Source organism: Diachasma alloeum, unplaced genomic scaffold (assembly GCF_001412515.2).
Source record: "Diachasma alloeum isolate Michigan unplaced genomic scaffold, Dall2.0 Dall_scaffold_00325, whole genome shotgun sequence".
NCBI classification, from domain to species: domain Eukaryota; kingdom Metazoa; phylum Arthropoda; class Insecta; order Hymenoptera; family Braconidae; genus Diachasma; species Diachasma alloeum.
In genome coordinates, this window is record NW_021680464.1 from 1,188,761 (window position 1) to 1,196,672 (window position 7,912).

A 7,912-nucleotide genomic window follows, 5' to 3' on the forward strand; every position below is an offset into this window, starting at 1 on the left:
GGGGGGGGGGTGAGTATGTTGAAGGAGAGAGGATGCCACTGGGGCTGCTATGACCGGAAGGCTGGGTTACGTCAGGTTACGCCGTCTTGGCACGTCACACATTAACATAATGCTAATTATCTTGCTAGCTCATTAGCGCTGGCAAACTGTCCGCTGGAAACTCGGCCTCAACGAGATAAGGTGACTGAAGGATCTGATAGGGTATCGTTTGATGAGTGCGATTTCTTCGGATGATGGGTGTGGGTTGTAGGGGGGGGGGGAGCTGCATGGAAAAAGTTGGAAAAATCACTTGGAATGTGCGGGTCATAGCTGCCCAGGAATAAATATTGAGGAAACAGGGTTTTAATTTTCAGGAATTCATTACGCTGTTGGAAAACTACTGCGGGGACGAAAAAATTTAATAGACAAACCTATCGAATTCGTTTGAAAATTCTATTCAATTTCTATTGAACTGCTCTATTAGTTTTTGGCGGATTCTATTAAAATGTTCAATAGAAAATATTCAGTAGAAAATGTCAATAGAATTCGATTTTTCGATATAACTTATTCTATTGAGATGATTTCTATAGAATTTTCTCTTTCCTTTCTATAGAAAATCTCTCTTGCTGCGCACTCGTTACTTTTAGAGCCATTTTTCGGTTTACCTAACCACGGTTAAATGTCGGTTAAAGTTACGTTAGCGCCAGGGTAAGATCACCGAATGGTTGTGTTGCGTGGTGGGGGGTCTTAAGGTTCTTCCTCAGTCTAATTTTGGGGTACAGAGTGGGGGTAAACATCAAAGGTGCCGACACTCCACTGCGCCGTTCGAAAAAAAATAAAATTATGAAAACTTTCAACTTTCATGAGTGAGTGGACATCTTGCCAATCTGATTCCTTTTCATTTATTACTCATAATTACATCACTGACTACTTGCTAATTTTCCCATTTCTGATTTTCATCTGTAATGCAAATATAAATGTTTGAATGAAGACTTCTGCAAGAGCGTCAATTTATACTCCACAGCTATCGGTGGAAATTAAGATGGGGAAAATAATCTTTAGTGTAGTCTGTACTAAACTGTAAAAGATACTTAGATATCCTTAAGGTCTTTTTTCGGAAAATTCAGCCAATTTTTTCGGCAGTCTATCAGTTGCTGTTGAAAATTTCCAGATTCTTTACATGAAATTTCAAACTGTGTTCTGATTCTATTTATCCTATTTACTAAAGATGAAAGAAACGTGAAGATGTTTTATATCGAAATATCTCGAAACTGCCTGACCGCTAATCGTCAATTCTGATTGGTCAATGAGTCACGTGAAGTAGTCGCTGAAAAAAATCCCCGGTATTTTCAAATTCTTCAAATGCCAAAAATTTGTTCTGCGTCATATTTTTCATTTTTTCATGTGTGAAGTTTATCTTTATATCAAAACATATCTAAATTGCCTAATTGTTGATCATGAGAAAACAAAATATAGTATTTCTAAATTTTTTCAACTCACAAATTACTCTTCACTTCCCAAATTTTTATTTTTTCATATTTATCATACGCAAAGATGATCAATTCTTGATTCTCAGATTTTCATACATAAATTCTAGACTCTACAAAATTCATGAAAATTCTTCGGTTTCCCAAATAATTCGAAAAAAATCTTTGAAGATCTACGGTTATTTGGAAAACTGAAATTTCCCAAAGAATTCAAGAAATTTATTCAGTTTTCTAGGAAATCAATTCATAACCCTCCCCTCATTTTTCAGCAATTACAGATTTTAATCAGATTATTTTAAAAATTAAAAAAAAAAAATTAATCCAAGATTAAAAAATATTCATTGACGTTTCACTTTTCATTTTCTTAATTCTCTTTAACCCATTATCAATATTCATAAAACATCTATAAGTATATGAAGTTTAACACATTCGATTTCTTCATTTTCACAACGAATAGATAAGCGCGCGCATAGGTCTAGTGACACTCTAAAGTACAGCGGTATTATCTTTCTTTGTGACATTTCGATGTGAAGTGGAAAGTGGGTTGAAAAATGAAGGTTTTCTATTCGCAATGAGGCGTGAACTGTGTTGATCCTCGCAGAGGTAAAATATATCGGGTTCTCCGCGTGTCGAATCACGCATGCATGCATAAAACGATACTATTTCCCACCACTCACCCTTCCACCTCATCATCACCCCCGAACTGGTAAATCTACATACACAGCCGGGAAAAAATAAAAGAGGCGATGTATTGTGGAGGTGTGTGGGGGAACGCAAGCTGTGGGGGAGGTAAATCTGGCGTGATCGAGTGCCAACGAATTGGCCGGATACACTCGAAATGCTTTGGACGGAAGTATTCATATGCGATGCGTATCATTTTACATTTTTATTGGCGATCTTCACTGGAGTTTGTTATTCATAAAATGGAAAATACATTGAGAATGATACACTGAGAGGAAAATCTGAAGTTCGATTTACAATAAGAAAATAGTTGAGGCATTTTGGTGAACGATACGATTTTTTTTTGTATGCGGCACATAACATTATAGTAACTTTACAAGCGTAATTTTTGCAAATCAAAATGCAGTTAAACTAACCAAAGTTCAAAAGTAACCACGACAAGTCTATCGTAAGGAGAACTATAAAATAGTTGCAATGACTACATTCCATTGTAGTATACTGAGAGAAAAAATTATTCCTGCCAACGATTGATATTCTCGTCCGAAGATAATATTTTTTCAGAACGAATTTTTCCAGGACAGTCATTTTCAGAGAGTCCAAGTCTATCCTCAAAAATTACAGTGATATTGAACAATCTGATTATTATGCTACATATGACCTTGACAAAATGTTCTCCGATATCTTCCGGATTTTACAAATTGGCGATTTTCTCAGGTAAAGAAAATTGGAATAATTCCAAATGTTAATAATTATTATTGGAGTTTCTTCGAGGTCATATGCAGAAGAATATTCTTATAGATCACCATAATTCTCACGCTTGGAACTGATTTCGGAGCACCTGGAAATGACTGGCCTGGAGAAATACGTTCCAAAAGAGATATTTTCTTCTACTAAGAGTATTAAAAAGATATCACCAATAACATTTTCTTGGAAGGAATAAATTTTTTTCTCAGTGTAATTACTTCTCCGGCCATAGTTACCGTAACCCATCAAAAATTGTTGAGGACGTTTTGACTATAATTCGATGGTGATGGAATATAGTCAGAAGAATCATATTTTTCTCTCAGTGTAACATTGAATCGGATTTGGGAAGGAAACGCCTAGGTTTCAAGTAGAAATGATCCCTAATTTTCTCCACTCAAGTTTTCAGTCGAACATGCAATTCTCAAAATGTACCTGAATTTACCTGAATAATGCCCGTAGTGCTGATGGTTGTTGTATTTCACATCAATTTACCTATTCCACTGACTTCCCCATCGAATTTTGATTTCTGAATGACCAGATTTCCCGAATTTTCAACCACAATTGATGTCGCACATTGTGACCAAAAGCAAGGTTTTTATAACGCAAAAAACTTCCTCTATCCATTCATAAACAAGAAATGTTCGACAAAAAACCTAAGGAAGAAATTCTGAATGAGTCTGCAGCCGTGGAATGCATTTTCACCCTAAAAAAGGAATGAGCCTCATGCATAAATAATCCGTCCTCGGGATGTCTCTTCATTCCAAAAGCTCAAAAGATTATTACCCCATTTTTTATCATCAAAATAATAAGACTAAAAAGAATGGAGGAAGATAAAACGAGATAGCGTGCGCACATTGGAGAAGATGGAGAATCGTTAAATCGGAGGAGACACGTAGTAAGGAACAGAAGGTTGCCACACAAACTCACTCTCTTCCACATTCTCTTTTTCACAATTTACCATCTCCGTTGTCTCTGCAAGTATCTCCAACAGCAATGGGCGCCACAGCGGAAGAAGCTTTTGTCTCACGTCTAGGTACCCGTCGGCCATCTTGCCTGCACTTGAATTGTTTCAGCCTTAATTGAAGTTGCGAGAGAGGTGGAGAGAGAGGTAGACAGAGAAGGGAGTTCTTTAGTCCGAGAAAACGTTGCATCGTCGCGATTGGTGTACCAGTGGCGCATCTTCAACCTCTCCCTCTCCCCCCCCCCTCCTCTTCGTCACCCCTTTGCCACCGCATCCTCATCTCTTTTTCTCTCCAACTTTTCATTGTTCTGACATTATTGTGGCCTCCATTGTTTCATCATCACTCTTAATGAATATTTTCAGCATTTCTTTCTTGGTCTTATTAATACTTTTTTTTATGGATTTACAATTTTTTTCCTTTGTTAGGGAGTGTTACAAATTTTCAGCTGAAATTCTTATGAAGTGACCTTTTCACTAAATTTCAAGGAATTATGACATTTCACATTCACAATTCTATGGAAAAATCAAGGGTAAGTGCAATTTTCAAATGGAATGAAATTGAAATTTCACGGATTATTACCACCATCTGAATGTCAACCAATGGAAGTGCAGTATTTGCTGTTTTGTGGTAAAGTGGGGATAAAATAGTTTCATAATTTTTCGGTTACGAAGTTGAAACTTTTCATCTGAATTTCCCGTGTCGAATCCCGGAAATTTTTATCATGTTCAATTGTCACTGAAATTTCAGGAAAACTTGTCATCGAAAAATTAAATATTCCATTGAGTTTCGGTACGAATTATCTGAAAATCAATAAAATACTTGATTTTTCAGTTCAATTATTCCGGGAAAATTCGGAAAAAACAGGAAAATTCAGGGAAAAATGGAAAATTCAATAAAGTTGTAAAATTTCCGTCTCATTCCCACTGAAAACTCATGAATTTCTTTGACTTTCGCATAAGACTTGAAATTTCACAACTATTTTTGCCCTAAATCGGATTCAACGTCACTCCCATGAGAATTACTACCATATTTTCCATGAAATTTCCTAAAATTTCTAACAGTGTATTTCCATTTACATTAAAGGAATAAAATGACGTAATGAATATGGGTGTAACCCGCAAAAACAGATAGAGAAAAATTGTAATTTGCAAAGAAAAAAAATTATCCTGTTTCTTCTAGGCAACCCGAGTTTAAAGGACTACAAGCATTTAAAAAAAAAGTCAAAATTGTCCCTATTGCTCTCCTCTCCTTTACACCAGAAATTTCAGCTACAAATTCTCATCAGTGTATTCCATAAAAATTAATAAAAATCAAGAAAACTAAGGTATGTATTCTTAAGTTCTCAATTAATTGAAAATTCATCGTCGTTCGATAGCGAATATTGATGTTTCGTTTCAGAATCTAAGTAAATTGGAAAATTCTCGTCTCCGTGCAGCTCAAGAATGTGAAATTTCCCAGAATTTTCCGTGAAATTTGAAATTTCATTATTTTTTCCTCTTAAATCAAATTGTTGAATGTCCCTACTCCGAAATAATAATAACTATCCGGGATAATTACTGCCAGATTGTCTGAAAAATTTCCTTTTTTGTTTTTTTTTCAACAGTAGGATGACTTTTGAATATAGACGGAGAGAAATGTTCAGTAAAAATTACGGAGTTCACAATTCGCTCACCGATTACGGAATCGACTCATAAAATTTAAGTGACGGTATCGTAATTTTTCACAGGAGATTCAGATAAAAATTACGGATCGTTCTAGAAAAATTCCGTGACAGTTCCATAAAATTTCATACAACCACATTTCGCTCCGGAATTACAGGAAAGATACGTAATTTTTATTGAATACTCCAGCGAATTCAGTTGATGATATTCTGTTCAGAATTGAGATCCTGGGGATGACGTTGGTCTCCACGAGTATTCGAGTTGTGAATACACGTCACATTCTGAACCGTCGGAATCTGGAGTCGTCTCTGGGCTGGCAGTCGGTCGGACACAACATCAAAGAGGGCACGAGGCTTCTGTATAATTAGTGTCAGCCAGTATTTGCATATTGATTGAAGAGTACGTGTCGCGAGAGTGGAATATTCTCTTCACCCCCTTCAGGCCACCTTTATTTTCTTCCTTTCTCCCTGGATACACCCGGTGTACGCTCGACTCACTGCCCTCTTTCCGGATACGCCTGCGCTCGGGATAACACTCATCCTTGGACGATTGAATACTTTAATCAGGTTTGGAGATGATACGTTGCGGCCGGATTATTATTTCGATTTATTGAGAGAGTTCAGTCGATTTTCCTGGGTGAGAAGCTGTGCAGAATCGAGTACTGAATATCTCCCAAACTACTGGTGCGATTAATTTTTTTTTTCAAAATACTTGTTTTGTTCGTCACTCAACCAATTTTGGGGAACATTTTGAATGTAAATGAATCTATTACAGGATTTCTAAGGAACAAGTTCTGATTGAAAAACTCATTCTTCAAGAATTAATTATAAAAATGTTCTGGGGAAGTTATTTTTGTTTATAATGTGTTAAAAGGATTCCTAAACGAACAAAAACAAAATAATGCAATATTATTCTTTTTTAGATGAAATTTTATAATTTTTAGTGATGCCACGAGACACTTTACGAGACAAAACTTTTGAGAGACGATGTCGAAGTAAATTTCAATAGAAATTTCCATCCGTGTATCTCCAACCCGAAAATCATTGCCACCCTAAGAAATCAGAATAGTCACAACCGCGGGGTAGGCGTTTTAACAATTCCCCGAAGGTCGTTTACCCAGTGACTTGCACTCTTGTTATCCCTTCTTCCCCAAAAAACCCTCCCAGCGCTGAAATTCCCCACGAACCCCCTTCATTCTCCACCTTCAACAATTTTATTTATGTTTTTCCTCTTCTTTTAAATCCGCACACACCAATTTCACCCGCTCGCAGCATTGAATTTATCGAATCACCACGTGGATGTGTGTGCGCGATATACTTTCTGGGCGAACGTTGAAAATTTGTGAAGTCACCAAGTGTTCATATGTTAACCCCTCGGTGGCATGTGGCTACAAAGGGGAATAGAGGAGGAGGTGGAAGGGTGGATTTTGCGTTGTATATAGGACAGAGAGAGGAAAGATTCAGGAATGACCGAGTGAGTATTTGAGATTAAAAATTCTTCACAGATAATTTAAAAAAAAGAGGAGATTTATATTATTCCGAAGAAAAAAATGGAAACAAAATTTTGCTATTTTTCATGTTAAAATTTAAGGGGAGTTTACCCGTCATTTTTTATTGTTATTTTTCTTTTTTTTAAGCATTCGTACCGAAATAAACTATTTCATTTTTTTGTAACCGAAAATTCAACTCTAAAAATCCCCAACGTATGAACTTTTTAAATCTGATAATATAATTATCGATTTTCGCTTCTGAATCATGCACTGAGAAGGAAATATAATTCTACGAATCAAATTTATTTTAGAATTTCCACAAAAGGGACGGCAAATGGATGGAAAAAATACGCAAGAACTGCACCAATTCACATTTTAGGGAGAAAGCACTCCAGCGAAATCTGGAGTACTGAAAGGAACCCTCTCAACTATAGATAGAGTAACAAAAGATTAGATGCATGAGTCACATATTGACCAATCAGAATTAAGGATTAGCGGTCAGGCAGTTTCGAGATATTTCGATATAAAACAACTGCACGTTTCTTTCATCTTTAGTAAATAGGATATTACAACACTAATCGAAATTATCAATAATAATTTTGTCTAAATAATGAGAAAAATAATAGTCATCACCGAAATGTTTGCAACAATTCGATAATTGATTATCAATAATCCAGTCTTGTGATTTCTCACATTCTATTGTTAAGAGATAAACGAGGAATAATGGATAGAATGGCCGTAGGACACGAGCTAACATATTTCATCATGATTCCCCACCATTTTTATCCGCTCTTTTATTTTTTACGCTCCCCTCTTTCCTCGTTTCATCTTCAGGAAGCTGTAATCGAAATCAATAAAAATATAGAACAGAATACAGAAGATGAAGAAGTTGAAGGGGGCGGGGGGGGG